This window comes from Rhinolophus sinicus, chromosome 17 (assembly GCF_057876585.1).
Source record: "Rhinolophus sinicus isolate RSI-liver-muscle chromosome 17, RSI-T2T, whole genome shotgun sequence".
NCBI lineage: Eukaryota > Metazoa > Chordata > Mammalia > Chiroptera > Rhinolophidae > Rhinolophus > Rhinolophus sinicus.
The window spans coordinates 43,765,382-43,792,520 of NC_142517.1; the positions used below are offsets into that span (position 1 = coordinate 43,765,382).

A 27,139-nucleotide genomic window follows, 5' to 3' on the forward strand; every position below is an offset into this window, starting at 1 on the left:
CTAAGAATCTTTGAGAATATTTTAATTTTTAAATACTTTTTTAAATTTTTTAATTGTTTATCTTAAATATATTAAAATAATTCCACTCTTGCATAGTTCCCTTATAGCCTATGACCATTCTAAATTCACTAATTTGTTCTAGTAGTTGTTGTGTAAATTCCTGAGGACTTTCTACCTAAAGGTCTTGTCGTCTTTAAAGAAACAGTTTACTCATTCCTTCCTTGTTACCACCTAACTTTTTGGGTTGCCCTATTGAAATGACATGCATCCCCAGAGCAATCTAAATGAGAGCAGTGAGAACAGACATCCTTGCCTTGTTTTCAACATTAGAAAGAAAGCATTTAACATTGCATCAGTAAGTATAATATTAGCTCTAGATTTTTGTAGATACCCTTTATCAGATTAAGGAATTTCACTTAAAAATAATCAATTTTACTTAATTTTCTAAATGTTTTTACTATAGACAACTTATGAATTTTGGCAAATACTTGCTTCTGCATCAATTGAAATAATCAGATGAATTTTCTCCTTTATTTCTCAAGGTAAGTTACCTTGATCGTCTCTCACGACAAACCATTTTTACATTCATGTGATAAATGCCACATGATATATTAAAATTATTATCTACTGCTCTTCTACTTGCTAATATTTTGTTGAGGATTTTTGTATCTATGTTCAGGAGAGACGCTCTGTAGTTTTAATTTCTTATAATGTCTTGCATTAGCATCATGCTGTCCTCATATAATGAGTATGAAAGCATTTTTCCTCCTTTATATTCTGGAAGAGTTTGTGTAGAATTGGAATTATTTGCTTGTTTTTTCATTAAATGTTTGTTTCAATTCACCAGTGCAGCCACCTGGTCTTGAGTTTTCTTTGTTGAGAAGTTTAGAACTATTAATTCAATTTTTGTAATAAATATAGAGCTATTGAGGTTATCTATTTGTTTCTGAGTGAGCTTAGGTAGTTTGTGTCTTTCAAGGAATTTGTCTTATTTCATGTAAATTCTCAAATTTGTTGGCATAAAACTGCTAAAAATAGTCAGACATTATGCTTACAATAGCTATAAAATCTATTATGTTAATTTGAAATATTTTCTATATTACTTTGTGATTTCTTCTTTGACCTATAGATTATTATATTGCTTTAGTTCCAAATATTCTGGGTTTCCTAAATTGTTGTTATTGATTTCTAATTTAGTTTTGCTGTAGTCTGAGAAATATGCTGTATAATTTCGATCCATTTCAATTTATTAAGGCTTGTTTTATGGCCCAGCATATGGTCTATCTTGGTGATAATACTTGAAGAAAATATATATTTTAGAGTTTTGGGGCACTGTGTCCTACAAATATCAATTAAGTCAAGATGATTGATAGCGTTGTTCAAAAACTCAAAAGTCTTACTGATGTTTTTGTCTAGCTTTTCCACTAGTTTCTGAAAGAGAGGTGTTAAAACGATTGTCAAACTGTCTATTTTTTCTCTTAATTCTGTTGTTATTTTGCTTTATAGATTTTAAGGCTCTGTTATCAGGTTCATAAAAATGTATGATTTTTATGGATTTCTAATTAACTGACCCATTCTTACTATGAACTAATATTATTTATATTAGTACTATTTATATGTTTAGTAATATTCTGTATTTAAGTCAATTTCATTTGATATTCACATAGTGACAACCAGTCTGCTTAGGTTTTCTTTTCGCATAATGCATCTTTTTCTGTTTATTCTTAATCTGTTTCTTTATATTACAGTGCTTCTCTTATAGATACTCGTAGAGTTATGTGTTGCTTTTTTTTCTTTCCAATAACTTCTGCCTTTTCATTAGAATATTTATTGTATCAATATTTAATTAAATTATTGATTATACCGTGTTTCCCTGAAAATAAGACCTAGCTGGACAATCAGCTCTAATGCGTATTTTGCAGCAAAAATTAATATAACACCCAGTATATTATATTATATTATATTATATTATATTATATTATATTATATTATATTATATTATATTATATTGTATTATGTTAAAGACTCAGTCTTATATTATGGTACAATAAGACTGGATCTTACATTAATTTTTGCTCCAAAAGACACATGAGAGCTGATTGTCCAGCTAGGTCTCATTTTCGGGGAAACACACTATTGGATAGTTAGGTCTACCATTTTATTATTTTTTTACTGTGTCTCCTCTGTCCTCCTTTGTTTCTCCATTGTTGCTTTCTTTTTATTTATTTGTCTGTGTTTTAGCATTCAGTTCTTTAGCTATACCTCTGCATTTATTTTTTTTTAGTGTTTGCTCTAGGGATAATGTACACTCAATTTTTCTCAGTTTACTTTTTTTAGTTAACACTGTAGAAACCTTTCAAAACTATAGGTTTATTTATCCACCCATTCTCCATCATCCTTTATGTAATTTCAACATTTGGGTTATCTCTAATTATCTGCCTTTTTTTTTTTTTTTTTTTGAGATTTGTCACATTTTCCTGTGTGTGTGTGTCAAGTAATTTTATTAGGTTGGTGCAAAAGTAATTGTGGTTTAAAAGGTTAACAATAATTGCAAAAACCACAATTACTTTTGCACTAACTTAATAGATTGTATCTTGAAAATTGTGAATGTTATGTTTTATAATAGAATGCTATGTTCTATTATATTGTTTTAAAGAGTTCTGTTTTTGTTTTAACTGGCAAATAACTTGGTTAGAATCATATCATCAACTCTGAGGCCTGTGGTAGGTGGTGGCTCAGATTTAAGATCAGTTCTTTAAGCTTTAGATGCAAGCTGCTTTCAGTTTGCCCAGCGCATAACTGCTTCAGGAGTCAGTTGGAGACAGGCTGAGTTTCAAAACAAGATTTGAGATTCCCTTTCTCTAGATCTCTCCTTCTGGCACCTCCACTCATTCTCTTATCTCCCTGGTTGTCTTGGTCTTCTTTTGCAAGTACCTCTGGCCAGAAGAACAGGAGGCTCTCTATCACAGGCGAAAACGTGTAAACCCTAAGGGTAAGGCAACAAAATCCAGGGAACTCACTCCATGCCAGTCACATTCCAAACCTAAAGGTACCCACCGTAGTTCAATCTCCAGAGCCCTAGGTTAGTTTTTCAAATTTTATTTTGTTCAAATTTTATATCTGTTATTTGTGGGAGAATCAGCTTGTTAGGCATTCACTCCTCCAAACCAGTAACCCAGTCTCATTAATTGCTATGTTTTCCCTTATTGGAGGAAGGTCCTTAGAACCATGTAACTCCATATATCTATGCCCAGAACTATGTGCCAATTTAATTATCTAAATGTTTTTTTTTAATACCACAATACATTGTTCTTATTGTTTTATATATTTAATATTAATTTACCTTTACCTTCTTATTTACTCTTTTTGATGTACTGCATTCTTTCCTACATTTCTGAACTTCTATCTGGGATTATTTTCCTTCTGCCTGAAGAAAATATTTTCTTCAGGGTCAGTATACTAACAATTTTTTTCATGTTTTGTTTGTCAGAAGTGTCTTCATTTTTCTCTCACTTTTGAAGAATATATTCACTAAATCCTAATTTTAAGTTAGCAATTACTTCCTTTCAGCACTCGAATGATATACTATTTCATTGCATTCTGTCTTCATTATTTCTATTGAAAATATAGCTATTATTCTAATTGTTACTCCTTGAAAATAACATATATTTATTATTCTGTCTTATACTAAGATTGCTTTTTTCAATTTGATTTTCAACAGTACTGCCATGAGCCTACATGTGGTTTTCTTTTAAATTTTCTTAGTTGGGATTTGTAGGATTTCTAGAATCTATGTCTTGATGCTTTTCTTCAGTTTTAGAAAATTCTCAATCATTATCCTCTCAAATATTGTTTTTGCTCCATCCTCCCTCTCTTTGCTTTCTGGTACTAAATTATACTTAAGTAGACTATGTACTATCTCTTCCTTTTCTCTTTTATGTATTTCCTATCCCTTTAATCTAGTCCTGTTTCATTCTGGGAAATGTATTTCTTTGCTGTGATCCAGTTCACCAAATCTTTCTTTAGCTAGTCTGCTGTTAATTCCATCTACTGAGCTCCTAATTTTGATATTTATGTGTTTTAGTTATAGAATTTCTATGTGATTCATCCCCAATTCCAAGTTCAAACTTTTTATTCCTATATTTAAAACTCCTTGGACATAATAAGCATACTTATTTTAAAATCTGCACTGCATAACTTCACTATTTGGTGCCCCAGTAAATGTATTTCTATTATCATCGTTATTGATACTGGTTGTCATCTATCTTATTTTTACTGATTTGTGTGTGTGTTTGTGTGTGTGTGTGTGTGTGTGTGTGTGTGTGTGTGTGTGTGTGTATTTTCAAAACTGTTTGTAGAAATAGTTTGGGTACTAGGATCATTTTATTTCCCCACCCCCAAACATTCAGTTCTTTTTGTTGTTGTTATTTTGTTTTCAAGGTGGCTGAGCTCATACTAACAATCGGGGATTACTCAAAGGTGAGAGGTACACAAAACTAAATTGCAGTACCTGTGAGAACTCGCCTTCCTCTGGCACGCTCCTACTCTGCAACACAACTCACTAGCTCTATGGGGCTGTCAAATGGGCCATCCGTCCTCCCATAACTTCCATAGTGAAGTTATGCAATGCAGATTTTAAAATAAGTATGCCCCTATAGATTTTGCACCTGCTCCCAAGTAAAATATAGCTCAAGTGCCAGTCTTACTTCCCATGCCTCAGTCTTTCCATGTATTCTAGCCTGATAATTTTTCACTATCATGGTATCTTTCCATTGCTTTCAACCAAATGCCTATATTTTGCCCAGCTTTTAATGTGGCCTCAAAGGGAGATTTAGAAAGATTTACCTACTTTGGCATACTGGAAGAAGTCTAAAGTTACATAATTTTTATAACTTATACTATAAAAAGACAACTTAATATTTGATTATAGTATTATCACTCAATGGTTAATTCCAGAAAGTCAGATAAGTAATTAAATATTATTTGTGATAGTCAAATTAATAAAATCTATGCACTTCAGCATAATTTTTATTAGTCTGACATATACCATTCATTTTTCTGAGAAAGGATAATTTCCAAAGCATTATTTCTAAATACTACAAAGTGTTTTTTGATATAGATGTACTATGACTTGTCCCCTGAATCCCATTTTTACAATTAATATCCTCATACATAAATCATTATTAAATTTGCTAATAGTTTGCTTTATAGATTTTTTTTCTTGTAGAAAAATGGCTCTTGTAGTTACTTGATAAAGTCAACAGATTTCCATTGCTTTGTTCATACTTGTTAATGGATACTTTTATCATTACTATCATCCTTTTGTTCTCTCATAAGTTTGACTTATTATTTTTTTTTCTAACTTTCTTTCTTAACTGCTTGGTTCACATATTTTTACTTTCTCATCTTATAAAAATAATTTTAAGGTCACAGATTTGTCATGGTCATATCATATTCATGTTGTTAATTCCTAAAATAATTCCTCATATTATATCATGTTATATGTTATACTCGTATCTTATTTTGTGTATGTCCATTTATAAATATTATGTAATTCTAATTTGGTTTACTCTTTAACCTGACGTTAGGTTAAATTTAGAGTGGATATTGTTTTCCCATTTTTCAGACTCAACTAAAATATGTAAGTCAGCCTGCAACTTTTAATGAGCTATTAAAAATAACGTTCTTCAAATTCTGACACTCCTGACCTATGACCACACAACATAATAGGCATGAGATTTGGGATTATTTTCTAGAAGTAGATATATCATTTTGGTTAGAGGGCAAAATGCTTTGTTCAACTTTTTATTCTCAAGAACTATTTTTATTTTGCTCTTTGATATTGATTGCTGTAGGGGAAGCCAGTTGCCATGTTGAGAGTGAGCTCAGATGTTGATCTGAGACCTGCTAATGGCCACACGAGTGAACTCAGAAGCAGATCCTCCTGCAGTTGAGCCTTCAGGTGACCGCACACCTGGCTAACACCTTGATTACCTCCTTGTCCTAGACCCTGAGCCAGAACCACCCAGCTAAGCCACTTCAGATTACTGACTCAAGCAATCTATGAGATAATAAATGCTTGTTGCTTCAAGCCACTAAGCTGTAGAGTAACTTGTTGCACAGAAATAGATAATAAGTACACCTCCCATTTCTTTTTAATTAATTTCAAATAATCAAGAACAATCCCAAACAATAAGGTAATGTATGGGAGAAAAAAGAATATGACTAAACCAAGTATGGTTAAAACAAAATTATAGTCAAGACACAACTGTCTATAAGTAGAAAAATTGGAGAAATTCATCTCCCAAGAAGAAGTGATAAGAACTTGGCTACCAGTCCCTGTGATCAGGAAGAGAAGATCCAGTGCTAGGAATGAGAGGAGATAAAAGGAATTAAGTGTACAGTCTATGACCCCCAAAACTCTCCCACACATGGACCAAATCCATGGTTCTGGCCTCATCTGCACAGTCTGACATCTCCGTGGACTATACCACAGACATACCCTTAGCTTACTTACAGACTGCTGATTGACATCTGCTTTACAATGGAACTTCAGGTTCATGACAATGCTCTGTATTCCAATCTATTCTGTCCTTACATGTGTTTAGCACAAGGAATTACAGTTTTAATTAAATCCAAAAGCTAAAATTTCTGTGACGGGTATTTATTTAAAACCACATAAGAAATGCTCTATCAAATTCTTTGGGAAGAATCCTCATGAGAATTACATTTCCTGCTGTGTGCTTTATCTCTTTCACAGTATAAAAGATGGGATTTCTTCCTTCTGGAGTGTTTTAAGATCTCTGACATCTAGTTTAAAAAGTGATGAACGTGCAACTTCAGTAATATCTTGTTTTAGTCGCAAGAAACATCAATTGATGGAGCTATGCCTGCGATGTTCATACTAGTGCACTCTATCATATCCACATTTTTCTGTTAAAATTTGGATTTGGTCCTGTCACTTGACTTGTGGAGAATGGGTTATCTTGTTTCAAAAATATCTTTGCCAACTATCAGTCATCATTAGTGGAAACATCTTTGTTTCTTCTGCCTCATCCTGTCTAATAATTCAATAAGCATACTTTCTCAATCACATCTTTGTTGTCTTTTCTCAGCTTATTCTGCTTTGCTCCAATTTTTCATTTTAGTATAGCTGTTTCCAATTCTGGTGCCTTTTGAAAAATCGACATATAGCTCCGGCTTTCATTCTCTTCACTTGGCAAACCAGGGATCCTGAAATCTAGAACAGACATTTTTTCCTTCCATTTGTAAAAAGGCACCTATGAATATCTATGGATGTTGTTATTATAAACAAGAGAGGTATTTGGGGAAACTCTCACCAGCCAAGTTGCTCAAGACTTTGCAACATTCTACAGAGGAGTTTAAGGTTTGGCACAGGTGGACCTGGGTTTTCACCCCATTTTTGCTATTTAGCTGTTGGCCTTAGGGAAAGTTTCATATGCTTTCAGGATATCAGATTCCTTACATACTAAACAGTATTTGCCTAAGAGACTGCCTTGAGTTTTACCTATAATAATGTCTGTTAAGTGCTTTAAAAAGAGCCTGGAACATAATACATACTCAATAACTATCAGCCCCACTTCTGACAAAAAAGTTGGTTTCTTGACTAAGCTGTAATCTAACAGGCTTTCTTACAATAATGAGGTAGATATTTTCTCCATCGTGAAATACACAAGCAGGGAACTTAACCTGCAAACAATATTTAGAGAATTATGCAGCCTTTTTAACAGAGTTTACGTCAGGTATTTGTGGACATACAGTTGGCTGATGAAAAATGTAATAACCACCCCTTACTAAGTGCGTGCTCTATTATCAAGAAAGCCATGATTATTTGATAAATGATGATGATAGACAGTAGATAGATAGATAGAGAGAGAGAGAGAGAGAGAGAGAGAGAGAGAGAGAGAGAGAGAGGATAGAGAGATAGAATCATAAGAGCACAGAATTTGAAAAAATACTTCAAATAATTTGTAATGCAACTCCTACATTTATAGATAAAGAGGAGAGGGATAAAACTGAATTTACAAGAACACATTTCTCCCAGATTCCACTTTTGTGCTATTTCCACTACTCCAGTAGGTGGTCTGTAGATGTTTCCATAGAATTCTGTAAATAAATAACACTAAAGAATTCACAATCTTTTGCAACTATTTTTACAACACAAAACATTTCAATAATTTGACTTAGAAAGTCTTCTTACAAAGACCATTGCAGGTTAGTTGCTTTTTTGATTCAGCAAAGAATTTTGCCTGAGCTACGTACACACCTGCATTTGACTTCTTTTTGGTCATTGTGGGTAGGACAATAAATGGCTTTTGGAGATAAAAACGAATTTCCTACTTAAAATCATTCAAGCACACACAATCAAAATGTGTTGAAAGTAGAAAGTACACTTACTGAGTAAAATTCCCAAAGTGTATAACCTTCTCTAAGCCAGCATGTTAAGCCTTTTGGCAAAGTTTATTAGAATTTCAAAAACATTGGAAGGAAAAAAAAAGTTGCCCTTATTTCAGATTCAAGTAAAATATACTGAATATCAACTATGCTTCAGGGACTTTAAGCAACACTTTCACATAAGTAATCTTTATCAATTTCATAACTCTGTAGGGCGGGTGGAATTTATGTTTAACTGATGATGAAACTAAGGTTCACAAAATTAAGTTACTTATCTATAATCACACATATATAAATGAGAGAGCTGGGTTTCCTACCTGAATCTCAGTTCCAAGTGCAATGCATTATATTGTAATTGCCTCAGAAAGCCTCTTGGTTTTTTGTTTGGGTGTTTGTTTTTACCAAGAAAAAGCAGTATTTAAAAATGTTCAGCAAAATGGAAATGAACAAAATATAATCCTATTAGTCTGGCATAACTTCTCTATTTTTTTGTGTATTCCCCAATGATATTTATCCAAAAGCATTCATAGTTGTTATAGCTCTAATCACAGTGTCTGCTCATTTTTATTATCATTTTAACTTATTGAACACGTACCATGTCTTTGCAAGTGCTTTTTTATTATTTTACTATTGTATAATATTTAATCACTTTGCTGGACAATGATTTATTCTATATTCCATTAATATTTAATACAGTAATAAACAATTTTAAGTATATAGCTTTTTTATTTTGTTTGAATAATTTTTTATGATACATTTTCCACTAGACTCCTGGGTTAAGTTTATGGACTTTTTTCTCTCTTTATATGTACTAACATATTGCTTTCAAACAGGATTATGTAACTTTATACTGTATGATTGACCAATCTTGCTCTAATGTCTATAGCACTGGGAGAATTTTTTTTAAATAATCTAAAAATAGAATTATATTTTAATGTGAATTATTTGACTTGTGATAAGCTTATATGGTGCTCTTGTGTAGATGTCCTCATCTCTTCTAGTTACAAATCAAATATACTAAGCAATAGCAGAGATGGGCAGGATGTTACCCAAATTGGGTATAGAAGACATTTGTGAGTAAAATTATGGCCATTCTTCTTTCTTACAATTAAATAGAGCAATGGACCTGCCTATGATTCAAGCAAAAGCTGACACATATTCAGTACATTTTATTTAATTATTAATATTAGCAAGGGGAAATATAAGAGTTGGAAAAAACTGTTTATTTTGGGAAAAGTCTGGTAAGGTGGTAAAATACTTTATCAAAGTTTTTTGTTTAAGTTTTCATTTTACTCATCAAATATTGACTCGTAATCACTGAGCATATGGCACTTTCCATATTTTTAATAGACTTGTGACACACTACTTTATTATTAAGATTATTTATGTTCATGATATTTTCTCTATATGATCCTAGTTCTTTTAAACCAGAGACTCTATAATGCTCATTTTTTAACCATAAAAAAATTTCAATTTGTAGTAAATCAAAACAGCAAACTTATTAATAAAATTATTTGCTGGTCATGATCAATTTTATAATGGAAAAATTCATTCATGAATGTATGTAACAATCACATATCCAATCAGTTGAATACTAAGAGTCTATCCCAAGTCACTTACATTAGGTCAGTATTTGTTTATTAACTAGAAATACTCTGAACTTCATACATAACTTAAAATATATAATTTTTAAAGATAGATTTTTATACAACATAGAAAAATAAGATCTTATAACATAGGTTCAGACATTATTAAGTAAAAAAGTATATATATATATATATATATATATATATATGCATATGTATATATATATCACCGTTATATATAGATAGATAGATAGATAGATAGATAGATAGATAGATAGATATATCTATATATATCACCGTTAGATTTTTGACATGTGTTATATAACAATTTATTATAATAACAAGGTTGTTAGAGGATAAAAAAGTCCATGGAGAAAATGGTACAAATGTAATGCCTTTCAAGTGTGAGAATTCAGGGGATTTATAGTGTATCTGTATATTTTAAATTCTTATAATAATTATGTATTATTTTGTAATCAGAAAATAAAAATACAAAAATTTAGTGTAAAAAGAAAATGAAAACAATCTAGGATGTATATATATTGAAAATTATGACAGACTATATTGTAAGAGCAAATAAAAGCATCAGTTTCATATTTATGTTTGGTAATGCTGCTTTCTTCTACCTGAATCCCAATTATTTAAAACCCTATTGTAACACTCTACTAATGATATTTTTAAGAGGTAGTTTATTTACTACATTTAAAATGCTAATTGTCAGTGTTTGCTTTTTTTTTTTACTAAGTTTCAGTTTTGTTTTGAGAATTTTATGACACTCTCTTTCATTACTACCATAGATAAGAAGTTCTCCATCTTTTTGGATTCAGGACCACCAAACACTCTTAAAACATTGAGAGTCCCAAAAAGTTTTTCTTTATATGGCTTACACTTATTGGATTTTCTCTCTCTCTCTCTTTTTTTTTAACTTCTATTGCAAATAAAAACAGAAATTACTAAATGTTTAGCTTATAAATTCATTTTAAAATAACAATGCAAACCCATTTCATATTAGCATAAATAGCATATTAATTAAAAAACATAAGGACTTCTTGTCAAGATGGTGGAATAGGCAAATGCTGTGCTTACCTTCTCTCACAACCACATCAAAATTACAACTAAACTACAAAATAACCATTATTGAGAATCACCTGAAGTCTTGCTGAACTGAAGCTCTACAACTTCAGACTTACAGAAGTAGCCATGTTGAGCCTGGTAGGAGCAACAGAGATTCGAAACGGGCTCATCCCACAGCTGCGTGTGACCACAAAAATGGAGAGGGATATCTCAGTTGTAGAGGTACCCCAGTAAAGTAAAAAGTCACAGCCTCACACCAGGCTCCCCAGCTCAGGGTTCCAGTGCTGGAGAGAGAAGTCTCCACAACTTATGATTGTGAAAACCAGCAGAGATTTTTGCTGAATGGGATGGAGGGTAGCTGCACTCCCAGGTGCTACTCTTGGAGGGCCCACACATGGTCTTATTCATTGATGGACTCACCTACTTTGAGCTCCAGCACTGGGGCTGCAGCTAAAAAGGTGAAAGGGACATACAGGAAGGAACTGAGTTGTCTGGCTGTGGGGCTTGGGCTCACGGGGCAGCTTTCTCCTGGATGGAGGAGCTGGCTGAAGCCATTGATACTTTGTTGAGCCCTCCCACTTCCCGGTATGCAGATGCAGGTGTCCACCATATCTGAGTCTCCATCAACCTGGTTAATACATTCTTTCATCCTGCCCTGGTGATTCTGAGACCATGACCCACCCAACTTTTGGGCAAACCCAAGTTGCTTCCAGTGGCTTTTTCATACAAACCACCTGCCTTGGCTCATGCTGCAGACTTTCCTAAAGTCTTTCAAAGTTTCATAAAACCAAACAAGTGGTATCTGGCTTCAATGTGCCCCATACCTCTGGCTGAGCAGCACTAAGCCCAGTAGTAGCAGCAGCCAGACTTGGTTTGTGGCTTGGCCTCTCAAAGCATTTCCAAGTATAGTCCAGTCAGTGTGGATTGCTTTGTGATTTATGTCAGGTGACCCTGGGCAGGGCACAGACTGTGGCTAACCTTGGCCTGCAGCGTTTCCCCTCCTATACCCAATGGCCACCTGGCCACCTCCAAGAACAACACACACAAAGGGCAGACTGGGCAGATACCAGAGCCCAGCTAAAGTGAGCCCTGCTACATAGGATCCAGCCCTTGACAACAGCTCCTCTACTAGCATAACCAGTCCTCACAACCAATCAGCCCAAGGATCAATTCCTCCAACTGATGTGCACACAGCAACCAAGTCTCAACTATAAAAGGAGAACACACACAACTCACACAAGGGACAAACCTACAGTACCCAGCTCCAGTTACCAAGGAGACTGCACCACTAGTTCCCACAGGACATGTACTACATAAGGCTACTCTACTAAGGCAGGAGACATAGAAGCCATACCTAAAATATAGAAACAAACACAGGGAAGCAGCCAAAATAGGAAGACAAAAAACCAAAAAAAAAAAAAAAAAAAAAATGCCCCAAATAAAAGAACAGAACAAAGCTCTGAGAAATAAATAAATAAATAAGTAAATAAATAAATAAATAAATAAATAAATAAATAAATAAATAAATAAATAAAATGGAGATAAGCAATCTATCAGACGCAGAGTTCCAAACATTGGTTATAAGAATGCTCAGTGATCTCAGGGAAAACTTCAACCAAAAAATAGAAACATAAAAATGGAGATAGAAACAAAAAAGAACCAGTCAGAAATAAAGAGTACAATAACTGAAATGATGAGCACATTATAGGGAATCACCACTAGATTAGATGAAGCAGAGGGTTGGATCGGTGATTTAGAAGATAAGGTAGCAGAAAACACCCAATTAGAGCAGGGAAAAAAATGAAGACAGTTTAAGGGGCCTCTGGGACAATATCAAGCATACTAACATTTGCATCATAGGGGTACCAGAAAGAGAAGAGAGAGAGCAAGGAATTAAAATTTATTTCAAGATCCATCCATGTTGTTGCAAGTGGCATTATTTCATTTTTTCTTATGGCAGAATAGTGTTCCCTGTGTATATATACCACCTCTTCTTTATCCAATCATCTACTGAAGGACACTCACTTTGGTTGTTCTTGAGATTATTATGCTAAGTGAAATAAGTCAGAAGTAAGTCACTGATATGTGGTATATAAAACTGAAAACAACAAAGGAACAAGACAAACAAACAAAGAAACGAAAACTCATAGACACAGATAATAGTTTAGTGGTTATGAGGGTGAAGCAGGAGGGGGTGGTAGACAAGGGTAAACGGGATCAAATATATGGTGATGGAAGGAGGATTGACTCTGGGTGGTGAACACACAATGTAATATATAGATGATATATTACAGAATTGTACACCTTTACTAACAGCTGTCACCCCAATAAAATTTAATTAAAGAAAGAAAAAAGAAACAGAAGAAACTTATTTCAAGAAATAATGACAGAAAACTTCTCTAACCTGGTGAAGGAAATGGATATTCAAGCCCAGGAAGCAGAGAATCCCAAACAAGATTAACTGAAAAAGGCCCACACCAAGACACCTCATAATTAAAATGCCAAAGGTTAAAGACAAAGAGAAAATTTTTAAAGCAACAAGAGAAAAGCAGTTAGTTACCTACAAGGGAGCTCCCATAAGACGATCAGCTGATTTCTCAGCAGAAACTTTGCAGGCCAGAAGGGATTGGCACAAAGTATTCAAATTGATGAAAAGCAAGGACCTACAACCAAGATTACTCTACCCAGCAAAGCTATCATTTATAATTGAAGGACAGATAAAGAGCTTTCCAGACAAGGAAAAGCTAAAGGAGCCCATCACCACAAAACCACTATTACAAGGAATCTTAAAGGGACTTCAAGATAGAAAAAAAAAAAAAAATCAAAAATATGAATAATAAAATGGCAATAACAACATATCTATCAACAATTATTTTCAATGTAAATGGATTAAATGCTCCAATCAAAAGAGAGAGGCTGGCTGAATGGATAAGAAAACAAGACCCTTACATATGCTGCCTACCAGAGACTCACTTTAGATCAAAAGACACACAGAGACTGAGAGTAAAGGGATGCAAAAAGTTATTTCATGAAAATGGAAGCAAACAAATAAAAAATGCTGGGGTATCAATACTTACACCAGACAAAATAGACAAAGGCTACAACAAGAGACAAAGAAAGACCTAGTAATCCCACTTCTGGGTTTATCTAAAGAAACCCAAAACGCTATTTCGAGGGGATGTGTTCATCTATACGTTCATTGCAGCATGTACAATAGCCAAGATATGGAGGCTACCTGTGTCCCTGAATGGATGAATGGATAAAGAAGAGGTGGTACAGATATACAATGCAATACTGCTCAACCATTAAAAATAATGAAATCTTGTTATCTAGGACAACATAGATGGACCTAGAGGGTGTTGTGCTGAGTGTTGTAAGTCAGACAGTAAAAGACAAATGTCATATGATTTCACTTATCAGTGGAATCTAAAGAACAAAATAAACAAACATAACAGAAACAAATTCATAGGTACAGAGAGCATTTTGATGTTTGCCAGATGTGAGGGGGTTGGGGCTGGGTGAAAAAGGGGAGGAGGTTATGAAGTACAAATTGGTTGTTACACAGTAGTCACAAGGATGTGAAGGAATACAGTCAATAATATTGTTGTAACTGTGTACAGTGTCAGATGTTACTAGATCTATCTTGGAGTGATAGATGGGAGGGGGATGGGGGTAGAGTGAAAAAGGTAAAGGGATTAAGAAAAACAAATTGGAAGTTACAGAATTGTCAATGGGATGTAAAGTATAGGGAATATATTCAATAATATGGTAATAACTATGTATAGTGCAGATGGGTACTAGACTAGTTAGGGGATCAGTTCTTAAATTTTATAAATGCCTAACCACTATGCTGTATACTTGTAATTAATATAAACTAATATTGAATGCCAATTAATTAATTAGTTAAATTAAAAATATATATTTTGTAAAAAAATTGGTGCAAACAGTGGAATTATTTTATATTTTTGAAAATCTTTTTAATTAAGTCTAACATAATAGAAAACACTTGGGTTCTCATATATGCTCTGTAATCAGTTTATTGTGATATGATGTTTTACTTGAAATATATAAAGAAAGTCCACCTTCATACAGATATCTAGATGAAAAAGGTAAAAAAAATTTCATAGCCTTTACAAATATTTTTGAATAGTCTTCTTTGATCCTGCACCAAAAGTCAGTAAGTCATGGGTTCTTCTAAGTTAGTTGCTGTGTGGAAGTGAAACTATAGTAATGAACTTTTGTCTTCCTTTGACATTAAAATCAATTGGCTAATTTGCACTTTGAATTGATGTTTAATCCATTTCATGATTTGGTAACATTATGCATTGATCATTTGGAAAATATTGGTTTACAGGTTTATGCAAACCTTTCAAATGTTGACATACTTCATTATACAATATCAACAAACTCATTCATTAATATCACCATTAATCCCATAAAAGTCTTTAAGCAGGACTGGCTTAATGAGAATGTAAGCTGTGCAGTTACTGAGGGCCCTACAGAGGTGCCAATGCTTGGTTTAATGCTCTGCTGCTGCTATCTTGAACTTTTTAATAATTTTGTCTTTTAACTTGCATTTTGTAAGTGAAGCCCCATAAAGCAAGAGAGACACGTGTGATGTATGCAATGCTTGCCACTGTTTGGCCCCTCACTGGCATATAATTTTCATAGTACCCTGTGATCACAAAGTTTCAGTGCACCCACAATGGAGGGCAGTTCTGTGACATTCAAAGCAAGAACAAGGTAAGCTTTTTTAGCCTACATCTGAGTAAGTGGGGCTGCTAACAGCCCTGAGGAACCACATTTTTCAATTAAATCGGAATTTACCTCAAATGTAGGAAAAAGGAAATGCAATCTAAGAAAGATAAAGGAAATCTATCATATTCTTTCTTATTGGTGTTCCTTTCCAGTAATAGCCAGCCATATTCACTGAAAAGGATGACAGTAAGAAAATGAAAGACAGGGCAACCATAGTTCCTTTTCTTTTCAGTCCGTCCCTAGTCATACATAAGCTGAACATGACGTTGACAGAACATGCAAATGTCAAGAAATGAAACAAAAACAGTTGCTTAGGATTGTGCATCATTTCCACTCTCCGTAAGACCAAAAAACATGCCTGCATGAATTATGGAAATACAAATTGTACAATTTTGGGGATTTTGCGTATATTCTTATAGCTGTATGTAATACTAGCATTGTATAATATAAACAGTAAAATTCATGCCAATAACTTAAAATTTTAATTTTCTTTACTTAGAACAACAATAAGTAACAAATAAAAAAGACCATGACAAGTCAAGAGAAAGACCATCTAAGAAACAAAAATTTTCTACTTTAGCACCCATATTTGCACTTTTTAAACAAGGAGCCCCATATTTTCACTTTACACTGAGACCTGAAAATTATGTAGCCAGCCTTTTTAGTATTGAGAAAATGTCAAGTTTATGTTGGTGGGTACATTTTTTCAAAATTCTGATTTTAACTTGAAAGCTCAAATTTTATCATTGGCTGCAAATACTGTCAGTTGTTTTCCTTGAAATGACAGGCTCACTTCATCCTTTTTTGAGAAAATGTCTGCCTCAAATCTGAATAACCATAGTTTCAAACAAAAATAGTATTTCATTTTGAAAAAGTGGCAAGTTCAGCTCTCAACAATTGCACAATGAAGCAGCCATCATCTCGTAGTATATAGCAGAAGTACTTTATGCATACTTTGTAACACACAATATTTAAAAAAGACATGTACTCAAGGATTGAGATTGACTAAAATTAATAAATTTTACTGCTCCATCCAAGGCATTTCTAAGTGACACTGGCTTTTCTATTTCTTATCTGTAAATGCATGGCCATGAAGAAATGTCTACCAGTATGATTTATTGTCAGTACTTTGATTTGTGTTAATACTCCAGCAGTTTGTCCTACCATGGCATCATCTGTGTAAATGTCCACACAGTAAAAATAAGTAAACAAACAAACAAACAAGTAAACAAATAAATAATTTCTTAGTATTATTATGAAAATAATTTTGATCTCATGGACATTCAGAAAGGGTGTCTGGGTCCTCCAAAGGTTCACAGACCACCGTTTGGAATCACTACACTAGCTGATTCATTGTGATAGAGAAAAGAAAATATGATATGTTCTTTGAAATGTAAATTGTTTTTAAAAACATTAAAAAATTAAGCTCTACTAAATATTTAATACACAAATGGACACTAGTACCTTCAGTTTTGCATGTCAAATGATTATCACACATAATAAATGAAATACCGTAAGGGAAGAATGGAATTTCTTTAATCCAAAAGGGTTGACAGTGGTGATCTTACTCCTTTGTTGTTTTATATTTTGATTTATAATGTCAGGTGAATTTGTCAATTATATTATGCGTTTTAACTAAGCTATTGCCCACACAAACGATCGAATGACTTTTAAATATTTTGGCCAAGAAACAAGAGGCTAAAAATAATAAAGAAAACACAAACAAACCATACTTAAATGACAGAGCTGGCACTAGTACCACTGAAGTGAGTTCTTCTTCAGTCACACTATAGATTAAAATCAGTGATGAACTAATCAGATATAACAAGAAGCCAGTCAAAAATATTCAAAAGTATCAAAAAGACAATCTGATAAAGAATGATCAATCTAACCCTAAAAAGTATATACTATTTTTGACACATTAAAAATAGTAACACCTGTACATAGATACATTGAGTGTTCTTAGTTATTAAAAATTAAATAAAATAAATAAATTATGTAAATAAAAATAAAAGATTATCAGTGATGATAGTACATTAGGAACTACGGTTTATTATAAATCCATCTCTACACATATGAGGTTCATAAAGAAGAAAGAAGTGTACTCCAAGCAAATACCGTATTTTGTCATGTGTAATGTGCTCCCATGTATACCATGTTTCCCCGAAAATAAGACCTAGCCGGACCATCAGCTTTAATGCATTTTTTAGAGCAAAAATTAATATAAGAACCGGTCTTATTTTACTATAATATAAGACTGGGTCTTATATAATATCATATAATATAAGACCGGTTCTTATATTAATTTTTGCTCCAAAAGACGCATTAGAGCTGATGGTCTGGCTAGGTCTTATTTTTGGGGAAATACAGTAATGTGCACCTTCGTTTTGGGCCCAAACTTTCAGGGGAAAAAATCTTTCATATTAATTTTTTAATTCAAATTCTCATTTGTTTACATTTAGGTAGTTGCTTTTTAAAGGAATTGTAGCATTTATTTTTTAACATATGGTACAAGAAATTTTATGTAACAAATAATCACAAAACAGGAACAGATACAAGGTACAAGAAATTTTATGTGTGCCGTTAAGAAATTTACCATGTTTACACATCATAGAAGGCCAAGAACTCTTCATTGTTGAAAGTTCGTCATAAGTTCAACAAAACTGATTATCATATTCCAGGGTATTATTTTGTATATGGTATCATTATTGACTTCTAGAGTTACACCTTTAACTCCTAAGCATAAATAAAAGAATTAAAAACATTTATATAGATACAGAATTAGTACTACCCTTATGTAATGCACATTCTTATTTTTCCCTCACAAATTTGGGCAAAAAAGTGTGCATTATATATGGCAAAATACGGTAATAACAAAAAAAACACAAAAAGCTATTGTAATAATAGTAACATTAGACAAAATAGAAATTTAAGAAAAATTATTAAAAGAAATAAAGAGAAACATAAAATCATAATAAAAGAACAACCAACAAAGAAGATACAATAATCATAAACGCTTATTACTGAAAACACAGTCTTGAAATATATAAAGCAAAATTAACACATGAAGAAATCAACAGATTCACAAAGTGGGAAATATTTTTCCATACATCTTTACAAAACTGATAGATAAAACAAGCTAAGAATAATTAAGTACATCGGAAAAATGACCAATACTATTAATAAGCAAGAGTTAATAAATTTGGTACTATCTAATAAAATTAGACATATTCATATTTTTCTACCCAGCGTTGCCAATTATAGGTATTCATTTAAGTATAATAAATAAAAAATTAGAAAGAAACTAAATGTTGATTAAAAAGGAACAAGATGAAAAAACATACATTTAACTATTAAAAATAGATTTATATTATTACCATATTTTTAAGTGAAGAAATAATGAAAATAGAACAGTGTATGTAGTTTAATATGTGTATGTAAAGAATCGCACACACATATATCAATTAAATAATTTTAAAAATGTATATATAAAACACATTCTAACTAAACTGTTGAGAGTAATTGCCTTTGAGAAAGGACAAGGGAAAAGCTTTATACTTATATTGTATTCACATGCATATGGATTGTTTGACATTTTTTAAGACAAGAAGGTATTGAAATATTATTTGTGTCATAGAGATAGAGAGAAGGGAAGGGAGAGAACTAGACATTCCTAGATAATGGCAGGCTGCTGCAACAGAGACAGATAGGAAACTCTGTGTTGGCAAGAATGAGGGGAAAGAGGTATTTTCATAAACTGTAAAAGCATAAATAGATATAATAGAAAGAAAGTTGTCAGTACTGAAGATCCCCAACTTAAGATCTAATTGTTTTATGGTCAATGGTTGCACATCAAGCTGTGTTCAATCAAACCATTTGCTATAGACACAAAAGTAAAAATCAATTCATAAATGACCAAAATCGATGTCAGTAAAAAAGTGAGTGTGTACAACTATTAAGTACATATACGTTATATCATAAATACATTTTGAGGAAGTAGAGTAAGGAAGCGTTCTCTTGAAAAATTGAATGCCTCAGGTTTCATAACATACAAATCCAATGAAATTTGGAATGATTCTGCTTTATTTTCCCAGTAAATCTTCCTTTAGCTGGAATTACTCATTGCTCTAAAGAGCTCAACTAAATTCTAAAAAATAGGGTTTTATTCTCAATTGATTAGATGTACATGAATAACTTTAAAGGAGTTTGAGTGGTTAATACAGGAAAAAGCAGTTTTTAATAGCAGCATCTTCAACAAATGTTTACTAGGCAAAGGGGAAATGTCTGTAATACAAGTGGCATAGGATGGTTGTATTAGATTCAACATATTCTTTTGAAGAAACACACTTTTCCCTGTAAAACACAAGACTAAAACAATCATCAGGAAACCTGCCACAAACAGTGATCCAGAGAAGACAAATTTATAATATTACTAACAATATTTACCTGGCTTAAATCCTAACAATATTTACCTGGCTTAAATCCTAACAATATTTACTTGGCTTCAATCCTGTAGTGCCTAATTTAAAGTGTAACAAACTGGCAACAAAGAGCTAGGTAATTAATTTGTCATTATTATATCAAAATAACTGCTTACAATTGTTTACATCTATATTTGAGGACTGTCTAGAGATAATTATAGAGAAAGAAAACATCAAAGGTATTTTGCAGACAGGATTGAAGAGTGTGAGAAAATAGTTTCTACATGCAAAGCAGAAAAAATGATGAATGAAAACAAGTCTAGGGGAAAAAATCAATAAAAACAAAAAAAAGTTTTAAACACCAACATAAGCAAAAGGCATTCAAATAAGCCAAAATGTTAAAGTACATCCATAGACCAATCATCAGCATTAGTAAAGTCAATAAAACATAATGACCACTAGCATGTGAAAACAAAAAACAAAACAACAACCACAAAAGCTTCCTAAACTGATATATTGGGATTAAACAGTTTAATCCCAATATATCAGTTTACGGGGAAAAAAAGCAAACAAACAACAACTTGCGAGCTTTTAAAATAAAGACATAAAAAAAGAAATCTTAAATAGTGTTGGAAAATTTTATTTTATATATCAAAAGGAGAAGTTACACAACAACTCTATTTCAAAGAAACGAATTCTGATTTTATGCACAGATGCTTTAGAAAAATCGATGTCACAAGCTCTAATTTGGCTAACTTGGACCTTGTCTTTAAACTGAACTGAAAACCAACTAGTTTTGGTTGCCAGAAAGAAAGATTCTCAATAAATAAATAAATGGAAGAATGCAAGAATGAATGGATGGACAAAGGTTGATGTATTTTCAGGTTCAATTAGAAATTAAATACAGAAGCAGTCACTAAAAATAATGAAATTTTAAAATATAAAATGAGAATAATGAGTAATAATGAAAAGAAAACTGTTTCTCTAAAATAATTCCCAAATAAGAACCAAAATATACTCTGAAACACACAGGTAGTGCAGGGCACTGATGAAGGAAGCAAATAAATAGGGCAAAGAAAAAACTAATTTAAATGTAAGGGGAAAATAACAGTTAGGTATTACACAAAGTAAAGGGAACAAAGTCTGTAGTTAACCCAGATTTATTTAATTTTTATTTAAATTCATTTAACCTAACTGAGAGGGCTTCTGAAGCAGTAACTGATGAACACAAATCAAATCAGATTTATAACTAATGGGACATTTCTGACAGCCCAAAATGACAGCTGAATATGACAGAAATGCCAAAGGAAAAAGATCAAATTTCTTGCATTTCTAAACACTGAAATGGCTTAATGTTTTCTTCTTAGCATGAGCATGTTTAAATTGTCTGAGAATGTATTTCACAGATAGAAACATTACCCTGTTTTCTCAGTTGGCACAAGGGAGAATCTCTCATATAGAGTCGATTCTAATTTTCTAAATCTCAAGGCAATGAGCCTTAATTATTACCTGGAAATTAACTTTTTTAGGAAAAATATCATGTCATAGTATGTGGCACAATGACTAGGAGCGGGGGAGAGTTAATGGGCAGCTAACCTATCAGCAGTGAAAGAGGAAAGCCTTTGGCTCCTCATCCTTAAACTTTACCCAGCTCATTCTTTAGACCCTGTTTTTAAAAAACATTAGGGAAGCATGGAAGCTATGTAGGGAAATAGTCATCATACACAGTTGTTTTTTAAATTTTAAAGTAAAAATTACAAATACATGTACATTATGATTACGGGCATGCAAAGCACATAAATGTGAAAAAAACCTGGAAGGAAATACAAAAAATTGGTTCACAGATGGGTTGGATTAGTAAAGTTATGTACTTCTTCTTTTCAGTACTTAGTAAACATTTTTTGATGATGTAATGTAATTATTAATTTTTAAAAATTACATGTAAAAATCATTTTAGATCTAAGATCATTTACACTGAAAGAGACTATGGCTCATTAAAAAAAAAAAATACCAGTGTGTACTTGAATTCTCCCCAAAGGACTCACATTTAAACACAGTTAGAAGATGTGGTACAATGCGATATTACTTAGCCATGAAAAAAATAAAATCATACCTTTTGCGAGACCCTGTGTGGAACTAGAGGGTATTGTACTAAATGAAATAAGTCAGACAGAGAAAGGCAAATACCATATGATCTCACATATATGTGGAATCTAAAGAACAAAATCAACAAAAAAAAACAAAACAACGAAAAACAGACTCATATATACAGAGAACAAATTGATGGCTACCAGATAGATGGAAGGGGGGTTAGGTGGGCTGGTGGAAAAAGTTGAAAGGATTAAGAAGTATAAAGTGGTAGTTACAAAATAGTCATAGGAATATAAAGTGCAGCATAAGGAATAGAGTCAATAATATTGTAAAAATCATGTATAGTGCCAGGTGGGTACTAGATTAATCGGGGGGATCGATTTGCAAATTACATAAATAACTAACCACTACGCTGTACACCTGAAACTAATACAAAATAATATGAATGTCAAATATAATAAATAAATAAATAAATAATGAACAAACACAATTAGACAAAATTAACAAGCACATGTTTCCAATCACCTATTGATAGAATCTTGAGTTTCTGCTTATTGTTCACATTGCCTATAATAAAAATTAGTCAGTAGAGTTACAGTTGTTTTGTTTTGCTTTTTGTTTTTCTCATATTGCAAAGCTAGATATCCTAGACAAACTGGTAGATATTATAATTTTTTATCCATATGGAGATATTACTAAGAGTAAAATTCATAAAGTAATAGCAAGTAATACTCTAAACCTTGCAGTACCACTGGGAATAAGCAAGACAGTAGCAAAGTTTGTTTCACAGACTCTATCTATGAACTTCCATCCCAGGAAAACATCTGAATGCCAAGGCATCTATGTCCATCACCAACAGATGCTTATGCAGTTATAATTAATCATTTTCATCTCTCTACTTACCTAATGGCTTGCATGCTTGCTGTGTTTGTGTTTATTTTGGGGGATGGATTACCACTATTATTAACTTTTTTATTTATAGAAAGGTTTTAAAAAGTCAGTAAAAATATTGTTAGTTATAGGAGACATTAGAGTATGTTTACTGAGAGTGTAGTTACGATTTAGTTAATGGAGTTCTGAACAGTCTTTTAAATAATCTATCAATAATAGAAGCACCCAATTATGTAGTATAGTTACTCAATGCAAATGGTATTAGAGAAAAGTAACAGATAATCTGAAAAAATGGAAGATAGGAGAGATACAAAATGAAGCTAAAGGAAGTTAAATTCACACATGACCGTAAAGTCCTTGTATAGGGTAATGACAGAAAATGCTCTGGAGAGTGGAAGTTTTGCAGTTTATTTTATACATTAGAATCAAAGGAGGAGACATAAAGAGGGTCACATGAAATCCATTGGTGGTAGATTAAGGGGGTGGGAGAAACGAAGCAGGGAGATCTCTGGGATTGGATAAAAAGTAAAAGGGGGAGACACATACTTCTTTTACATTGGTGGGTATAAAATAGTTAATAATTAACATTTACAGCACACAGAGATGGTATTCAGGAAACAAGATAACAATGAGGGGTTCAGTGGCCTCCTGCTCTAGTGCGGTGGGTTGTGAGCTAAAAGGTTTAGAAAAAAAGGAATTACTCTGATATACCAAGGGCATGTCATCGTAGATGCAAAGAGACAATATACAGGCTCACTTAAAGTAAAGATTGACATTTTTCAAGGAAGCTACAGGCCCACGTTGTGACTATCCACCATGACTCACTCTTTATATTCAGACCATCCTATGTGGTTACTGTTGATCTCTGAGTTTATAAGGCCCACCATGCTGCCCTCCTTTGAGCTTGTCAGGATTAGTATGTGACCCCTTTTTTTGTCCACAAATAAAATGGTTATCAGAGGGCATAGAACATAATAGAAATGAGGAAATACAAGGGGGCTTAGAAAAGAACTCAGTTTAAAACAAAACAAAACAGGTCAGGATCAGTTATCCAATGTGAATGATGGTGAAGATAGGTAAAATATATATTACTGATATTATTACATTATATATATATATATGAAGATAGAAAAAATATATATAATATGAAGATAGAAAAAAACAGTGTTCCTAGAAAAAAGCACACATAAAAAAAAAATAAATCTGTGGAGTAGCCTATTGAAGTTTGACTACACTGAATCTTCAAAGACTAAATCCACGCCTCATTTCAGCTAGGAGGAGAAGGAAAAGCAGGACAGAGGACAGATATGTACAACAGCATGGGGTATGAAGGTAAGAAATTCAGAGTGGCTGAAGGATAAAGTGTGTGTCAGAAAATTATGTATTTAGGGAAGAAGTTAATGACATCTTCCTTAGAAGGATTCTAAGCTAACAGCAAGAATAACTTGTTACTCATCTTAGTAATACCTTCCTTGAGAGCTAGGTCAACTTAAATGCCCCAAGACATAGTCCCATGTTCCTCAACAAGCAACCCTTCCCCCTCAACTACACATAGTACTTTATGTGTGTGTTGACGAATAATGAAGCAAAATTAAATCTTGACACACCTGGTTAAGCATCAGAGCACTTTCTATTATGCAAACTTCTCTCTGCCAATGTTTACCCAACCAGTGTAAATTGAAAAGTTAGTTAAGTACTTACAGAATGAGTAAGAGGAATCAACCAATGTAATTCTGAGTCTTTATTTTCTTTAAACTAAGAGGTGGCTTTATTATAGTTATTAGACGTGTTCTGCTTTACACCTTCCTTTTAAATATATAATAAAGCAGCAAGAGTGTTTTCTCCAGGCAAAATCAATGCTTCTAGTTGTAAGATTAAAGGTAAAGTTATTTGATTTATTGTGAATACATTTGAAATTACTAATAGTTGCCAGAAATATTTTATTAGCAAATCTTTGCTAATTCAATATATATATATATATATATATATATATATATATATATATATATAGAATATGTGTGTGTGTGTGTTCAACAACATTTTGCTATGTATCTGAGATAACAGTGAAAACAGAAACGATTTCCAGTCTCATTGAGCTTAAAGTCACACAATAACACAAATAAACACATAGGTAAAAACTGAAATGTTTTGTAGGAAAGGAAAATATGATTCCATAAGAGTGTAATGTAACATACACACACACAAATAAATAAATAAACAAACAAATAAATAAATAACGTGGATTGAAGTTTGTTGGCAGCCTCCCTGAAAAAGTGCACTTAAATTAAAATCTAAACATTGAGTAAACATTAACTAGAAGAGATAAGAAGACTTTCAAACAAAAACTATTGGGAATTTGCTAAGAAGGTAGACTTCAGGTGCTCTCATCTCACACACACACACACACACACACACACACACACACAAAATAGTAACTGTGAGGAAATGATATATGAATTAACATGACTGTAGTAATCATTTCACTATGTATCTCAGACTATCATATATATATATATATATACACACACACATATACATACATATATGTATATACATATATGTATATACATAGACATATATGTATATACATATATGTGTATGTGTGTGTGTGTATATAGAGATAGATAGATAGATAGATAGATAGATAGATAGATAGATAGATAATGTATGTATTTTAAAGGAATAAGTGGAAAAACCTTGTGGCAGCAGGGAGCCAGCAGAGTCATCTTTACATACCTATCCTCATCTTTGCCTATGTAATTGGGGCACAGAAGGATGTGGGAGAGCCCCATGGTCTTCTGAGAAATGTTATAAAACAGGGATTACAGGATAAATAGGTTTCACCTTGAGAGAGGAATCCGATTATTTGCTGCCAGTAGATCAAAGGCGAGTTATCTTTCTTTAAGGAATATCATAGTGACACTCTACCAACTTTGTTCCCTTGAGGTTGACATTCTTAATAAAGGAATGAATCTAGCAAAAGTCTCCAACCAGGACATAGAGAGCAAGAAGATTTCTTTGGTGGTTCCCAAAAAGGAGACTGCTCAATTGTTAGTAAGGAACCACATCACTTACTGGTTTTAAAATTTTTTAAATGTTTAAATCACTGATTTTAAACTTTTTTTTTTTTTTTTTTAAATCCCTTGTGCTAGAGTAAATAAGAGTGAAGCAGTGTAAGGCAGTAAAAACACCTAACTTTCTCAGGTTTATGAATAAGGGTTCAGAACAAAAGAAATAATGAACAGCCCAAAGACATATTCTAGGCCTTTTTATGTTGGATGGACTCTGGCATGAGGAAACATATTATCCTTTTCTTCAGAGAGTGACAGAGAATGGTATTTTCTGACTGTGTATTGCATTTATTTCACTTTCTTAATGTAGCGCTTCTCAGTATGTGGTTTCACATTTGTTTATGCTCATGTAACCAACTGTGCATTGTTACAAAATGGAATCTGAGGTCTAAAAAAGAAGCAACATTTTTTTCAGCAAAATGTAAATTGCTGAACAAATCACTCTTCCCTGAAGTATAAAACTTGAATACCAATTTTTCTTTTAACATTTTGTAAAAGCCTTGTAATAGGCATCTCTCAAGCAGCTAAACAAAAGGGGGCTCTGTTTACAGATAAAATCACTTTAATGAGCAAAGCAGAGCAGCAGAAATGTCAGTAATCGCTATCCTTTTATCTCCAGTCCTGTTTTGATGAGTTTAAAAAAATGGTAAATCAAACTAGTCTTCAAAATCTCATCAAAGAAAATCAATCAAATGTGGTAGCCAAAATGGTATTATAGAATCCATTTGCATTTTTATTAAAGTTTACATAAAGCTATTCGGAATCCAGACTTACTGCTACCTAAATTCTAAATCATACAAATGCTATTGTATGTAAGGGCCTACTTGCACAC

General features: G+C 32.7%; 1 long non-coding RNA gene across 1 annotated transcript in view; it reads left to right on the top strand.

Moving 5' to 3' along the window:
• The first annotated feature begins 429 nt into the window (after positions 1-429).
• The window catches only part of LOC148754761 (uncharacterized), a 44,580-nt gene continuing 17,870 nt past the window's right edge, over positions 430-27,139 (top strand). Inside the window, exon 1 of the long non-coding RNA XR_016019737.1 lies at positions 430-542. This is a non-coding gene — a long non-coding RNA (uncharacterized LOC148754761). The remainder of the gene's footprint in view (positions 543-27,139) is intronic.